General features: G+C 45.9%; 1 protein-coding gene across 4 annotated transcripts in view; it reads left to right on the forward strand.

Annotated features, from left to right (window-relative positions):
• Positions 1–8,050: 8,050 nt before the first annotated feature.
• DENND4C (DENN domain containing 4C) overlaps positions 8,051–16,599 on the forward strand; it is a 78,331-nt gene continuing 69,782 nt past the window's right edge. For 3 of the 4 annotated variants that reach the window (XM_082336796.1, XM_082336797.1, XM_082336799.1), the window contains exon 1: positions 8,150–8,217. The gene's annotated coding sequence lies outside the window, so the exon portion shown is untranslated. Of the gene's footprint in view, positions 8,218–16,599 lie in introns of all 4 variants that reach the window. The other variant, XM_082336798.1, reaches the window with a different exon arrangement.

A 16,599-nucleotide genomic window follows, 5' to 3' on the forward strand; every position in this document is an offset into this window, starting at 1 on the left:
TTCCGCCCCAGACTATCAACATCTTCTGTTCAATATGAATCGCTAGAATATTCTCCTTACCTTGACTGTTATTTTATGTATCTGTTAAACACATTATACAATATGATTACAAGTGAAAGAGAAATCAAATCAAGTTCACGGTCACTTTGCGGTCACCACTGCATTGCAAAAGTCTAAATGGAACAAAAGTAGTTATCCATGATGACTATTATGACAAAAACAGTGAAGACCTAAGGTAATGAGAATTTCATGGTCTATGGTACTGAACTGGTTACAAGAAATGAGTTTTCTTGGAAGGGAAATTAAAAATGAGTTTATGTTACTAACCACAGCCAATAAGACCTAGGTAAGTACCTACAGGTCTTAAATCAGGTTAGATAGGCAAGGGCCAGAGTAAGTCAGCATAAACTGACCAGAACTTTAAAACAAAATATATATTCAGATATGTTCCTATTAGGATAGGATCAATTATCTCAGCAATTACAGGTAGATCAAAAATCACATAAATCACAAATCTGAGCGTACTTACAAAACTACTGTCTTTTGTGCATTCTCGCTCGCATGGGCTGACCAGTCAGGTTCGACACACAGCAACATACAGAACATTCAATTGAGTAGAGAGAAGTGGCTGCTGTGTAACAGCAAACCCAGGAACCTGCTAAAAAAAACCAAAGCAAAAGCTAACAGTGAAGACCAGACAAAGGAGAGTCCTAGCAGAAACAGACATGGGAAGAATCTTGTGCTTATTTAAAACCCCATTTTCTATGGGTTGCCAAAACCAAGAGGTACTATGCTCAATCCTTTTTAGGACGAGTAACCTCTATTTTTCAGCTGCTGAGAACTCATATAAGAAATAATACTCGAGGGAATCATAAGCATTTTGAAAACAATTCTAAGACTCATTCTCTTCTAAGCTGGAGACAGAGGGACAGTAACTGAAAGCTTTTAAAGGGAAAGGGAACATAATGTTTCCAGAAAAATAAACAGAGAAAGCCTTAGGAAGATAAATATTTCAAAAAATCCTGCCACGTTTTATGCAGAGAAGATAGATATAACTTGATCTTTACATGAATAATTTCAAATTATTCCTGAATTTAGGCCAGTATTTTAAGCACGATATGTTAATTTGGTAAAGAAGACTGTATAAAGAAAGTGATCCTTCTGCTCCCCTGCTGGTATTTATGAAGACCTTTCTGGCAGGAAGAGCCTGTCTAACTTAGGTTTTGATCTCGTAACACAGTGACAACTAGAGAAAACTTACAAGACTGGATTGAAATTCAGATGAAATGGTGGTTTTCAGATAGATGGGTTTGCTGAAATAGAGTCGTCAATTACGGTTACATTTTTAATTAAAGTGAATCAGATACATGTTTTAAGCTGAAGCTATGTATGACAATGACTGTAGGATTATCCCATCTCTGTGTGTCACTGATTAAATTATTAAAGCCAGAAAGAGCTTGTGAATCTTGTTTCCACCTCATATCATGCAGTCCGAGAGAATAAATTGTGAATCATAACCAGCTGTACAATAAGATGAAACACTTGGACTCAGAGCTTTCTGTCTTACACAGGTATTCAAAAGTAAACAATGATCAGGATCTTCCACATACTACAGTGACAGCATTACTTCAAACAATTTTTAACAGATTGCAATTAGCAGAACTCCTTGGGACAGCAGGCAACCACCCCTTTATTCATTTTCATTATTGACTTTCTGGACAAAACTCCTACTCCATATGTCAATTCCAAAAGCCAGAGAAGATGAAGTGGTCTCTGATGTCATGTCCATAATTCATATGACTGTGGAGGCAACTACAGGGTTGAGGAATGAAATCTTCCAGCAGTTGTGAAGAAATTATCAAGTGCTCAGTCAGGAATCTGTAAAGGGCAGGTATTTTTATTCCCAAGGACTCAAAGTAAGTTTATCACAGACTCAATCTGCATAAATCTTCACCTATACATGTCAGAGCCACCCAAAGGAAACAAATTATTTGCTCCAACGAGGCTAAAGGATCCGGCCTTCCTGCAGCTGTAGATTTGACAATTGGTGACAAATGAAAGTCAAGACAATTCTTGAAAACTATGTGAACCTACCTTGAATAGTTGGGGTTTTTTTTTTGTGCTACTCAGATGGAAATTAAACTGAAAGATTTCCTATAATGTAAAATTCTTAAATTATAGGTTTTCAGCATCAGTCACAAGCTGCCTGGCACATGGATGCCACGGAGTATTATTTTTGAACAAAAAAAGCCATTGATGCTTAGATTATCTGCTCATGTTAAAAGTTAATAAGGGCCAGATGGATCAAGAAATTCATGCTATTTCAGGAAAAAAACTATTATTTTAGGTACAAAGATCAGAGCTAACCTCTCTGGAACAGAGAGGTACAAAAAGACATAAATTAGCTGCCTTTCTCTTGGCCTTGTTCTCTCCTTTGGGTAGCTGGAATTTAATGATGGCATGAGCAATATAGTGACTCACTGCTACCAAAAGGATGGTCATCTCACTTACTGAGCTGACAGTACTGGTAGTCAGCAATGTTTTGGCGTACCTTATTCAGTTCACAAATTCAGAACAAAATGAACCCATTAAAACACCCCTTGAGTTTCCTAGTGGGTTAGTGAAATGAACTGGCTTAGTGGAATATCTGGTGGTTGTCAGAACTGCTGTGAGGTGATGGAAATCTGAAGCCAGAAGGGAATACACAGTATTAGTTAGACTAGACTAGACTGGAATGGAATGGAATGGAATGGAATGGAATGGAATGGAATGGAATGGAATAGAATAATTTCAGTTGGAAGGGACCTACAGCGATCACCTGGTCTGACTGCCTGACCACTCCAGGGCTCCCTAAAAGTTAAAGCCTATTATTGAGGGCATTGTCCAAATGTCTCTTAAGCACTGACAGGCATGGGGCATTGGCCACCTCTCTAAAGGAGCCTTTTTGACCACCCTCTTGGTAAAGGAATGGTTCCTTGTGTCCAGTCTAAACCCCTCCAGTGCAGCTTTGAGCTGTTCCCATGCATCCTGTCGCTGGATCCCAGGCAGAAGAGCTCAGCACCTCCCTCTCCACTTCCCTGCCTCAGGAAGCTGAAGATAGCAATGTGGTCACCCTCAGCCTCCTTTTCTCCAAACTAGACAAACCCAGAGTCCTCAGCCGCTCCTCACAGGACATGCCTTCCAGCCCTTCCACCAGCTTTGTTTCCCTCCTCTGGATGCATTCAAGGACCTTCACATCCTTTTTAAATTGTGGGGCACAGAGCTGCACACAGGACTCAAAGGGAGGCCACACAATGCTAAATACAGCGGGACCATCACCTCTCTTGACTGGCTGCTTATGCTGTGTTTGATGCACCCCAGGATGCGGGTTGCCCTCTTGGCTGCCAGGGCACGCTGCTGGCTCATACGGAGCCTGCTGTCAACCAGCACCCCCAGATCCCTTTCTGCAAGGCTGCTCTCCAGCCACTTCTCTCCCAGTCTATACTTGTGTCTGGCATTTCTCCGTCCCACGTGCAGATTGCCCACTGCTCCAACCTATCTGGATCCCTCTGCAAGTCCTCTTGTTGCTCGAGAGAGTCAACAGCACCTCCCAGTTTAGTATCATCAGCAAACTTACTAATGGTGCACCCAACTCCTGCTTCCAGATCATTGACAAAAACATTGAACAGAACTGGCCCTAGAACTGAGCCCTGAGGAACACCGCTGGTGACTGGCCACCAGCCAGACATAGGCCCATCCACTACAACCTCTTGAGCCCTGCCAGTCAGCCAGTTCTTCACCCAGCACACAGGGCACCTGCTCATCTCACAGTTGGACAACTTGTCCAGAAGGGCGCTGTGAGGGACAGTATCAAAAGCCTTACTAAAATCCAGAAAAGCTGCATCTGCCACCTTCCCTTCACCCACTAGGCGGGTGACCTTCTTGTAGAAGGATATCAGATTAGTTAGACAGGGCTTTACATGTTAACTGTAACAAGATGATTGCATTGTCCTTGAAATGCCTTTCAGTAGCACCCAGTAGGACCTTCTCCATAAGTTTTCCAGGTACTCAGGTTAGACTAACAGGTCTGTAGTTTCCTGGGTCTTCCCTCATGCCCTTCTGGTAAATTGGAATAATGTTGGCTAGCTTCCAGGCAGCAGGGACGTCCCCAGACTCCCAAAACCTTTGGCAGATGATTGAGAGGGGCTCTGCTGTAAGATCCCCTACCTCCTCCAATACTCTGGGATGAATCCCACCAGGCCCCATGGACCTATTCAACGCATACAAGCAGCCCATTAGAATTTCAGGGTCCACAAATGGTAAGTCACTGTTCCCACAGTTGTGGTCCTCCAACTCAGAGGATTGGGCAGCCCAAGGTCTATCATTAGGATTAAAGACTGAGGCAAGAAAAACACTGAATGCCTCTGCTTTTTCTGCATCCTTATTTGCCAGGTGACCATCTTCATCAAGTATCGGCCCAGTGTTTTCCTGAGACTTCCTCTTGCTATTAACATACTTAAAAAATCCTTCCCTGTCTGACACAACACTGGCCAGTTTCAACTAGAGTTGAGCTTTGGCCTTTCATGCCATTGGGAACTGGGTCTTTCACTGGGACCATGCAGCAGCTCTTGGTGCCAAAACCAGCAGCTGCCTTCTGTCCCTCCCCTCATCTTGCATGGCCGGCTTGGCTGCAGAAGGGGTCATGGAGCGGTGTGTGAGAGGAGGGTGAGGGGCCCTGGGGAGCACAGAGAAGATGTGCTGCCTTTTCTGCAGGGTTGACTCGCAGCAGAGAGGAGCTGTGCTGGGGGAAGTCTTTCAGAGAGCATGCGATGGGGAGGGGTGGTGGGGGTGCTGGTGAGGGGCACTGGGGAACTGATGGCGCCCATCTGCCACAGAGGGGTCCTTTCCAAGCCAAGGAGAAGAAATGCCAGCGCCGAGGCTGGATCTGGAGGAGCGGGAAGCGGGAAGGAAGCCTGTGCTCAATCGCAGCAGCACGTCCATCTTTCTTGGGTCGTGTCCCGTAGCACTTGAATGAGGGGAAAGAGGGCCCAGCAAGACAAGACAACCCCATTCAATGGTGCTCCGATTAGCGTGAAGAGGCCCTTCAGGTCCACAGGGTCAGGCCCCACAGTGCTTGAATCAAGGGAAAGGGCCCCTGCAAGACCACAGGGCCAGGTGCCATGGCACCTTGCTCAAAGGAAAGGGGCCCTGCAAGAGCACAGGGCCAACACCCAGAGCACCGTGCTTTGGGGAGAGATGCACTCCCATAGCACAGGTCCAGCCTCACAATAGTCAAAGCAGGGCAATGAGGCTGTGCAAGACCAGAGGGAGAAAGCCCCATGGTGCTCTGCTACAGATGAGAGGAAAGGGTGGGGATAGCCCCAGGAAAAGGGGGAGAAAGCAGCACGGATGGGGATAGCAATGCCACCTCTTAGTAACACCGAGACTTTTTCTGCAGTTTTCAGGCCTTTATTTTCTTTTACTGCCTGATAATGAGACTTAGAGGGCTGGGAGCCCTTGAGGGCCGGCACATGTCCCAGCTGCTGGCCCAGCCCTGGTTTCGGCAGCGCCTGGGGTGTTCTTCTAGTGTTGCTCCTGGGGTGGCCTCTTCTTGGCTGTAGAAGAGGCCTTGGGGCTGCCAGCCCTCCTCTTCGGGAGTCACCATGGCTCCCCAGGGGAGTGTTCCCTGCCCTAGCTGGAAACAGATGGGTGTGCCGTGGCCCCCTTGGACTCCTCCTGGGGCTCTTCTTGCTCCCCGGGGATAGGAACGGGGACAGAAGGGCTGTCGGGACCCCCACGAAGGGCAGCTGCTGAGGTGCTGGGGAGGTCATCCGCATTGGTTCCTTCAAGGCTGATGGAGGGGGCCAGGTCAGGTGTAGGAGACCCTCCTCGGGAGGCAGTGGGGCTGGGGGCAGCCATGGGGCTGCCCTCCCAACTCCCTGGCAGTATGGCCGTCCTCCAGGCCCAGCAGACGGCAGGCCTCTTCACTGCACCATTGCACGGCGACGTCAATAAGCTGGTGCACAAATGTCGCCGTGCCGTTTTGGAGGGAAGCCCCCAGCAGCTGGACCAGTAGATCTTCATCCAGCCCAAAGAGAACCAGGAGGGACATGACAAGGCCCTCCACTGTGGGTGCCCGCAGACGCCGGTTCCCAAAGATCAGTTCCAGCTCCTGACGCACCCAGGTCAGAAGGGGCCGGAGGACAGCTGGGTGGTCCTGGAAAAGGGATGCCCAGGTCCTGGGCCTGAGGCCACCCAGAGGAGCCCTGGGCACCAGCCCCACAGGCTACACTTGTGTTGCTGCACAGCGACAGAGGCTGTGGGCAGCTGGATGGCCAGGAGCTCCTCCTGCCTGGTGGCTGATGACCGATGACGCTGCAGATGGTGTAATGACATGCTCCTCAAAGTCGTTGTCCGCCTGCACTGAGTGCACAATGGAGAGGATCCTCCTCTTGCAGAGGGGGCACTTGGGCTTCCTCTCAGCCCACCACAAGATGCATGGGTAGCAGAATTCGTGGAGGCATGGCATCGCATAGCTGGCCTCCTCCCAGCTGTCCAGGCATATTGGACAGCTGCTGTCCAGCTCCGTGGCCATGCTCTCCACGTGCTGTGGTGGGCTGGGGGGAGCTGGGGATGTCAAGCTGCTCCCTCTCACTGGCACTGCAGCAGCAGGTGTCATGCTAGAGAAGGAAGAGAGCCCATGGTCATTGGCTGGCCTGGGGAGGGGTGGAAGAAATGCGCTGGTCCCTCAAGAAGGAAACCCTCCCAGCTCCCCAAGGCGAGGTGTCCCCGCACAGCTCACCGCTGCTGCTGCTGCAAACACACCTCCTGGGTGCCCCGGCTGCCTGAACCTGGCAGGGCTGTGGAAAATCCTTCGATGGCTCTGGGCTTGGGCACTGAGAGCTGCAACAAACAACTCCCCAAGCACTACACCAGCACCAAAGGCCTCGCTCAACACTCCAAACCTCGCAAACTCACTCAGCTGGAGTGTGGGCACAAGCTGGCCAGGTGAGACTCAGTGCCCAGATATAAGCAGCGAGGGATGCACGGTCACAACCCATCGCTCGGGGACGTCACGATGGGCCATCCTCGCCCACGGCACTCGCCCCGGCAGCGCTGAGGCCCCAGCACACGCGTCTGGGGCTACCGCAATGCCACTGCCCACTCCGTCCCCCCGACCTCTTGACTCAGCGCGGCATCGGTGTTTCACATCAGTCACTGAGGCCTTGGCTGTGTCTTCCCAGGGCCCTGTCAGGTCGCTCTGGCTGTGGCAGAAGTCTCCAGGCAGTGCTGTTAAGGGGGTTCACTGGATAACAAACACCTCGTGCCTCCCTTGGAGGCTGCAGGACAGAGTCCCACAGGATCTCCCCATGCTCCAGCACTGCTGGCCACCCCTCTGGGCTCCCCTGCTTCCTCCCGCGGGGCGTCAAAGGCAGCGCTTGGCTCGCTCGCGCAGGTGTTCTCCTACCTTTCTCCCCCAGCCGGGGGGTCACAAGGAAACGCGGTCCCAGTCTCCCCAGAGCCCAGGCATGCCCCTCTGAACCCGCCTATGCTGCTACAGGTTCCCACCTTACAGAAAATGCGCTGAGCACTATTCGGGTAACGAGAATCACCTACGAAGTGGGCGGCCTTGTCTGGGCAGACAGCTGAAACGACCTGCCGAGGTCCCTTTCTGACATTTCTTTTTTGGTGGTACAAACTAACACCCCACAGAAGCCCCGGCTGGGGTCACAGGCCAGCGCTAGCTGGGGACGGCACCCCACAGACCCTTAACCCTCACCCCGCTGCCTGCCGAGAGGGTCACCCCGAGCAGCCCCCTCTCCCTCACGCACAGCCTCCGCCTCCCCGCCGCGGGGCTCAGGCAGCCGCAGCGGTGCCCGGGCCGCGGGCCGAGGCGGCAGCTACAGCCGGGCGCGGGCCTCGCCGCGACGCAGCCGGACGGCTCCCGCCGGCCGCCGCCCGCGGGCGCCCCCTGGCCGCAGCAGCGACGGCGGGCGCTCCCCTGCCCGGCCGCCGCCACCGCCTCCTTTCGGGGCGGGCCCCGGACCCGCCTGTAGGCGTTTGCGGGGGAGAAAGTAACATGGTGGCTGCTTCCTCCCCAAACAGGAGCGGCGGCGGGTCCGGCGGCTCCTGAGGAGGCGGCGGGCGCGGGGAGAAGCTCTGGGCCGGGAGCGCCGCGACCGTTGGGGCGGACGAGGGGCGCCCGGTGGCGGCTGTCGGCGGGCGAGCCGGCGGCAGGTGAGCGGCCGCGGGAGGCAGGCAGGGAGGGAGGGAGGGGGCCTGACAGGCGGGGAGCGGGCGCTGGACCTGGCGCTTCGTCCGCCTCCCACCTCCCCCTCCTCGGGGCGCGGCAGGAAGCCCGCAGTCCGGCGGGGGGACCTCTCTCCTCCCCCCGGCTCCCTGGCCCCTTCCATCTCCTCTCCCACCTCCGGAGGAAACTTCCCTCCTCGCCGGAGAGGGAAGGAGGGTCAGGGTGTTCCCCTGGCGCCGAGTCGGTCCCTGGGAAGGGCTGCTGGTTTTGCCTCCTTCCTTCCCTGCCCTGTCCCGGCAGGGCTTCCGCGCTGGGGCTAGCCCTTACCCCGCACCGCGCCGCGCCGGGAGGGCGGAGGCGCTTTCTGGGCTTTTTTATTTTAATTATTGTCATGATTATCATAAAATTCCCCGCTGCCGTCCGCCGTGGCCGTTCCTCGGGGAGCGCTAGGCTCTCCGGGCGGCGCTCGGCCTGCCGCGGCCGCAGGCGACGGGGGGCGGCGCAGGTGGCAGGCGCTGCAGGTGGGTCCCCGGGCAGCTCCCTCCTTTATTTCTCCATTTTTCTGTCCCTTTCCATGCCCCGGCTCCTCCCCTAGGCTCCGGCGTCAGCAGAGTTAACCCTTGCGGGGGACGGAGGCGAGGCGAGCTCCTGGGCAGCGCTGGGGCGGCAGCGAGGCCCCCGGGGCGCGCAGTGGGCCGTGCCTGCAGTGAAGTGGTGGCCCCTCTGGGCTGTCGGGGCTCGCTGTAGCTGTGTCGAAATGGGGACGGCGAACAGCGGTGTCGTGGCTGTTAGAGGGATGTTTGAATAGCAAGGGTCGTCCCTCCCTGCCCCGCAACCCAGCGATAAAGGCACCATTACTAATAGTCATGCTATGTTTTGGAAGCTGATCATATCAGTAAGATAATATAAAACTTACCGTTTAGTTCTGCAGATTTAAAGGGGGGGGTGGGGGGGGAAAGCTAGAGTCATAACTTCTAATCAACCTCTACTATCATCTGGGGATATCTGATGTGTCTTTGCTGCATGACCAGATAATCTGTGTAGGAACAGGATCTGGTGATATGAAGAAGCTTTAAATGTGATGTAAGCTGATTAACTGTGCTGTTAATGCCAAACACGATCTTCTGAAGTGTCCGAGCACAATTTAACATAGTGTTAATGCCGCAATCTCAGAAAGGATCCAAAAACTGAACAAAATTATACTAAATCTAAATTAAATGGCTGTTCTATACCAATCTTTTTAATGCAATTTTCTCTTTTGGTGTTAAGATCAAGCATGTTGCAAACATGGACTGTTGTGCTGATTTGAAACTTAATGCCTGTGAGTAAACTTTTAGATCTGCATGAGGGCTTAGCTTTTTTTTGCAAGCTGTGTTACTGTGACTTCTGTAGTATTTTCTTGGCTTATTATGATGTTTTTAACCAAGCTAAATTTGAGCCTGTACATGGACATGTTAGTAAAAAAAAATTATTTGCTTTTAGTTACTTTTGTTGACTATTTTCTTCTGTAGACTAAACACAAAGTTAGTAAAAGTTTTTGCATTGCTCTTTTTAAGGTAGCATGTTAGAAGTTAGGGCAGTACACATTCTCTGTGTTCTTGGGGAAAAAGTAATGATGGAATGAAAATTACTTTATACCTGTTTGGAAAATGAAAGGACTTTTATTTGTATTGTTTTGTGAAAAGCAGTCATGACGAAACTTAAGTGACTAACCAGACTACTAACCAGACTAGCATATATATTTCAAATGCTTGACACAAAGGACACTAACTAAAAGAAAAATCAAAACTGTTAGATAGCTTGAGAACGCTTTTATTATAAATGTGACTGTAAGTCTTTTTTAAGAATTTTTTTAATAGTTGGCCAGCAGGCTGCTTTTTACCATTCCAGTGGATATGAAATGCTAATAATGCATTCTGTCTTGAGTGGTGCAATGAGAGAGTTCAGTAGAAACCAGAAATGTAAATATTTGCTTGCCTGTATGACTTCTGACTTATATGTTAAGAGGGTTACTAGCACACATAGACACTTATTACTGCTAAAATCGCAAAAATTGGATTTTTTTTAAAAAAAATCTTATAAATTAAGATGGGCATTTTCTTAAATACTTATCCATAAGTATAATGTTACATTTGGCTGTTCCTTCTTAGGTTAAGGTTGAGCTCTCTATAGCCCAAAGTAAATGTAATGAGATCTTCTTGGACCATACCTTACATATTTGTTTTCTTGTTTGAAGATTGTGTGTGGGATTTCTTTCTGATCAACCTTTGCATTTTTTTGAATAAAAACCATCTAACTCGAGCAAAATTGGGATATCCAGATGGTGGTACGGATAATATCCCTCTGACTCAACATGTCTGAATTCTCATTTGGAGTAGCAGTGCTACATATTGTTGAAATATAGAGCTTGAAATGGTATCTTTTTAAGCTTGGTTCTTTCTTAGGTCTGCCTTTGACCAGTGGAGAATTGAATTTGGAATTCAACCTTGATACGCTTTAAGGACAAATAATTCCAGGGTTAGCCTTGATGCATTTGTCTGAGTTTGCTTAAAACTACAATAGGAAAAAAGCCTTGGTAGAATGAGGTAGGAAAGGTATATTGCCAAAGTTGGAAGAGGAAGGTAAGGTAGTCTTTTGACTGTTATGTAAGATGAGATGTCTTATTTGTTAAGCTTTTGGATAAATTTCAGTGGCAGCCATAGGCATAGTGCGGGATGCATAAAGACTAGCATGTTTAGTGGTCTTGTTACTGGTTTCATGTAGCAGTGTCTCCTTTTCTGACTGACTTAGCCTTCTGACTGAAATAACAACAAAAAGCACCTGTAACCTCTGGCATCTTTTTGTTTAAAGGTAGCTTGCATTGTAGAAACCTATCTGGTAGAACTTTTCTTTCCCTGTGCTTGCTAGTCATCCAATGGCATGGATTACCCACCTTCAGCATGCTGCTTTCTTGTGTAATATTCAAGACACTGAAGATCTTGGTGTAGGTGACCTCTAAAATAGTTCGTGGACTACATAGTCATAGTTATTAAATCGCTCCCCACGTGACTTGTCAGATAGTTGTCCAGTACTGCTTATTCAAATCTGTAAAATGAGAATGAGTTTGCTGCACTGTGCAGCATGAGACCTGCTTTCCTCCTACAGTGCTTCAGACTGAAGTCTTTGGATTTTTTTATCTACTTTTGAGCTTCTGCCTTGCTACAAAATTCATCCCTCTCTCAAAACTGTTGCCCTCAGTTATGCAGAAACGTGGTGTTGCTTCTTTCCCGTTGGATAAAAACGTAGTGTTGTTGGAAATATTCCATGCCCATGATGATAATGAGAGAACTTTCTTTCTATAAATTTGTGGAGATAAAGGCTCACAACTCTGACGTCGGTGCAAATGGTTGTTAGAAGCAAAGTGAGTTAGTTCAAGACTGTTTCTGGACTACAACGTATGTTCTGGTAGAGTGTGATTGTTTCATGTTCAGTTATTCTTGTGACTGCATCTGTCACAAAATGGGCGCATACAGACTTACTTATTCTAAAGTTTCAGGAATACAGTTACACTGTGCTATGCATTCCAAGCTGGAATAGAGCAGAAAGTTTTGTCTTGGTTAATATCTCACTCTTAGTTCTTTGGTTCTGCTTACAGGCTCTTCAAAGGTATACATGTGGTCCTGATGTTTACTGCTTTGGCAGACAGGAAACTTGAAAACAGTTTTCAGAATAGCAAAGATTATAATGATGCTCTCTGTTTATGCATGTGACTTTGTTTTCCCTTTTTTTTTTCTGAAGAGCAGCAAACTCAAGGTTGTTGACACAGAGAACAGTAAAAACGTATCCATGATTTCTTGCCTAAAGGTTGGCTTGCCTGTCATTAAAAATTCCATTTGCTTTGTTTCAGTTAAATGCAGTGAGCCAGTTTTGCCTTATTCTGCTTTAATCTTCACATTTTGTGACACTTCAGTTCCTTTCCTTTACTCTCAAAAACCTCTCTAAAGAGACTTGATGCTTTTCAAGCATCAACCAAAAGCCTGTGTTTTTCTTTCTAAAAGATGTTAAAAATAGTGTAAATCAGGGATTGACTTGCAAATTAAGTTGTTCAGTTCTGGCAGCAAAATTTGAGTTTACGATTACAAGTCTCCAAAGTAGTAGAAGCTTTCTTCCTCTTGAAATGAAAGTGTTTTCCAGTTGTGAAGGAGTTGCAGCTTTGCTACAAAACTTAGCCATTTTTCACTAGAGAGGCTTTCTCTCAGAACCTACACATTTCAGTGATAGCTTTTGCCTTTATAATTAATTACAGCCTTTGATCAGTAATGCTTAAACTGAAGTCTAGCCCCTGATGCATTCTTCAGTGCTCCTCTTCCCTTTGCAGGTCTTTCATGTGGAGGCATTGTGTGACTGGTGAAAGCAAGACTCTTTTTTTTTTTTTTTCTTTCTTTCTTTCTTTCTTTCCCCTGTTGGGCAACCCGGTGCTGCTATTCCTGGTGTCGCATAACATGGCTCCAGCCTTCTTTGTTAGTCTCTGGGGAAGAAACTGTACTCTCACCCAGATAAGAAACCTGACATAGGTATAAGTCTTGCGAGTAAGATATCCTCCAGCCATGTCTATATAATGTGTAAACTGTATCTTTCTGCTTTGAGAAGGGATAGAAGTGTAGTTGAAGTTAGGAGAAAGAGGACCACAACTAGAGAGCAGCTACCTAGGAGCACCATATGAAGAAAAAGAAGTTAAAGCACTTAATTAATGTTTCAGGAAAAGCAAGAAATCAAGGCATCTGTAGCTATATAGTTAAGCCCTGAAACTTCTACAGGATATCCATCTCGCTCTAAGAGAAAGTTATAGAAAGGAAAAATACAGTAAACTGCTGAGTCACAGCAACAGGTTATTCAGTCGGTTACTCTGATCATTGAATGGGACTATTGCAAAATATGAAAACTGGTGTGGCCAGTTCTCAACAGTTGATCAGCCAGCCATCCTTGGAAGTAACAGCAGCAGCTCACCTAGACTAGGGAGTCATTTCTACCTATGCCTTCATTATTTTCTTGATGCTTGAGTTTTCCCAGTGACATTCTAAGTAATGTATGACCCTAATGAGACTATAAACTGCTGGGTATCTAGGTATAAGTGGCAGAAAATTGTTATATTTGAAGGTAGTATGAACTTAAGTACACTGAGTTTTTTTGGTTTTCACTTTTTTTTTTTTGAAGGCATAGACAATATCTTTTGCAGGTTTCCTTAAAACAAATCATAAAAAATAAGCTGTGTGTTTGCCAGGGGAAATAGTTTCAAGGGTGTGGATAGCCTGAGAAATGTTTAATGTATGTAAATCATATGTGTCTTGTACCTGTTAAGCTTCTTAAACCACCAAAGATGTGAATGAAGAGGGATATTGACAGAAGTTAATTTTAGCCTAGGGAGATCCATCTTTCTCAGCTCCCCTCATCCCCTGTTATGCACCACGTGGTTTTTAGGGGGTAATTCCCAATGAAAGCCTGACTTTAGGTGCCCTCAGTTATCGTTTGAAGCTCCTCTCTTACTTCCTGTAGAAGGAACCTAGGAAAGCCAACCATGTGAGGTTAAGTTTAGTTTTCTGAATAGGTGCCACAAACATCTACGAATAAAATTTGGATTTGGCAGGAGGAGGAAGAGTACAAGTCATTTTCTTGTAAGCTTTCTAAGTCATGAACCACTGTGGTGTATAGATGTGGTTTGTTAATGAATGGGAGCAGTGTGTCTCTTATTGGTCATGTCCAGGTTTGTTTTCAGTTCTGAATATTAAAGGGTAAGCAGGACATAAAAGAGAAAACTTCCTAACTCCATCAACATGTTACTGTTTTCTCAAAGTTGTGATGAAACCAGAAAAAGCAAGACTACATGTCTCCTGTATAATGTTTATTTGAGTCGAAGTGAATTCTTGCAGTTAGAATCATCAGTGAAAGATGTGAATTTCTTCTGACTTTAAATTCTTGCATAACCTTGGGGATGCATCCTTACTTCACCTTTTTTTTTTTTTTTTTTAAATTGTAGTTATGCCTTAGCTTAGGCTTTAAGTAATAATTCTCCCTGTATAGGACTGTTTGTTTTGTTAGGTGGATAAAGTATAAGCATATCACTAAAGTTTTCCAATACTAATAAACTGTGTAGGCAAACTTGGAAGTTTTACTGGTATAACAAAATCACAAGTCATAAACAGAACAGACTTTGCAAACGAAAAATTGGTTTTGCTGGTGGTGGTATACTTACACAGGGGCTTATACCAGAATACCTGTATGTCTCTGAATAGCAGAATTCTTTTGTGCACTCTTTCACTCACTTTCTTAAAAAGGCAGTGTCATTTCAAACTCTGATGTATACACTTTGTTGCATTTCTGCTTTGAACTTTTTTTGTAGGCATCTTCTTGTAAGATAGTTACATGTGAAAACCTTAAGTTCCTTTGGGTTATGATGACTCATTCACCATGCATGTAATGACTAATGTGACATTGCAGTTTATTTTAAAGAAAACAGAACAAATCCTGCACGAAGACATTTATAGCTTTTCTTCTGTCTTCTGGCAGATTCAGATATACAGTGTCTGCACTGTTAATCTTAAAACCTCTCCTTCTTAGTCTCTTTGATCTGACTGATTCTGCTAGGGGAAAAAAAAAATCTTATTTAATAAGTCACTCCTCTAATTTTAAACTGTTTTCCTAGCTATATTAATAGCCAGATGATGCACAAACCTGAGAAGGGAAACTGCTTTGAGCCTCAAGTGCCTAATTGTCTCTTATACCTTTTTAAAAATCTCATCCTTAACCAATACGCTTGCTGGACTGAACGTCTGAGTTGAAATACTTTGCATTTGAGTTGTCCAGGTTGGTAAGTGCAAAATTATCCTATATCACTCCATTTGTATCCCTACTCTTTTTGTCTGTATAGAGTATTGATGCTGCCCTAGACCTGTTAAAAAATGACAGAGGAAGGAAAAAAGAAAAAAGAGAGTGTTATAGAGGGCTGTGTGATCCCTTCAGTCCCTTTCTTTTGAGCAGGGACTGAAATGCTGGTAGCCCACCTCGCTGGTAAATCTTCTGACTATGTAACTGTCATCCCACTTGCCTCTTCCCAGAGCCAGTAAAATGTACAATGGAGCAGTATCAGTGGAAGAGAATGAGGATGTTCCACTACTGTATACTTGGGCGCAGATTGTGAGGGCAGGTATACTTTTTTTTTTTTTTTTTTCCTTCCCCAAAGAGAGAAATTGTGAATGCCACTCCACCCTGTGCAGAGAAATGAATGTAGGGGCCTCAAACATTTTGTGCATGCCACAGCAACTGAGCATTGGGTAGAGGGATGGGACTGTGCTGTGGTGTAAGTCGTGTGGGAACAAATCTTGGGAAAGGATGTCCATTTGAATTTCCAAACAATTTGGAAAAACTGGAGATCAGTCCTCTTAAGTAAATTGAATTAATCCATTCCTAGATGGTTAAATTGGAAATAGGAATGGTAATAATTGTGAATTATGTCCACAATAGCCAGATCCTGCTTCAGGAGACCAGATTTTTCATTTCTAATGTATTACTAAATCAATAAAAACATTATGTATCAAAAAATACATAAAAACGTGCATGAAGAGTATTTTAAATAGGAAGACAAGTGCCTGTGTTAAATTATGACAGAAATGGATATTGCAAATAATAAAGGGTAATAACAAGAACACGAAGGGCACAACAGTATAAAACAGTAAATCGACATTGCTTTTTGCATTGCTTTCTCTTTGCACAAGAGAGAATATGACTGAATATTCTGAAAATTTAAAGCTGCTTTCAAAATCCTACCGTAGGTAAGTTTTAGGCTCTCTGAAGGGATATTTCTCCAGAGTTTTAGGCAAGTATGTCAGATGCTGCTAGTAATGTTTGCTGAAGTTTTAAAAAAGGTAACCTTTTTGTCCCTTTTCTCTGTTTGTATTGTAACTAAGCAGGTATGCTCTTAGCGATGATCTGATTTAAGCACTTCTTTTACTGTTTAAAATCTGTATAGTTCATCCCAGAAAATCAAGTTTCCTTTGTTTTGTTGAGAACTCCACCACTGTGTTGAGTAATACAGTATAGATATTTTGAGTGTTAGATGATAATATTATGAGAAGGATCAAAATATGTGTAATGTCAAACTTCACATTTACTTCCCAACTGGTGAGTGATAAGGCTTCATGACAAAGAATCTCAAGCTTGCTATCCTTTGACAGCTTATTTTAGTGTTTAAGGAAAATATTTATTGATACATTTGCCTGTGTAAGTAGTACCTTTCCAATGTATTATGTTTTGTGATTATTTTCTGCAGAAGTTCATAAAATACACAACGTCATTTTAATATTCTAATGATCTCACATTTGACGTACATTCAGAAG

Source organism: Platalea leucorodia (genome assembly GCF_965183815.1).
Source record: "Platalea leucorodia genome assembly, chromosome: Z".
Taxonomy (NCBI): domain Eukaryota; kingdom Metazoa; phylum Chordata; class Aves; order Pelecaniformes; family Threskiornithidae; genus Platalea; species Platalea leucorodia.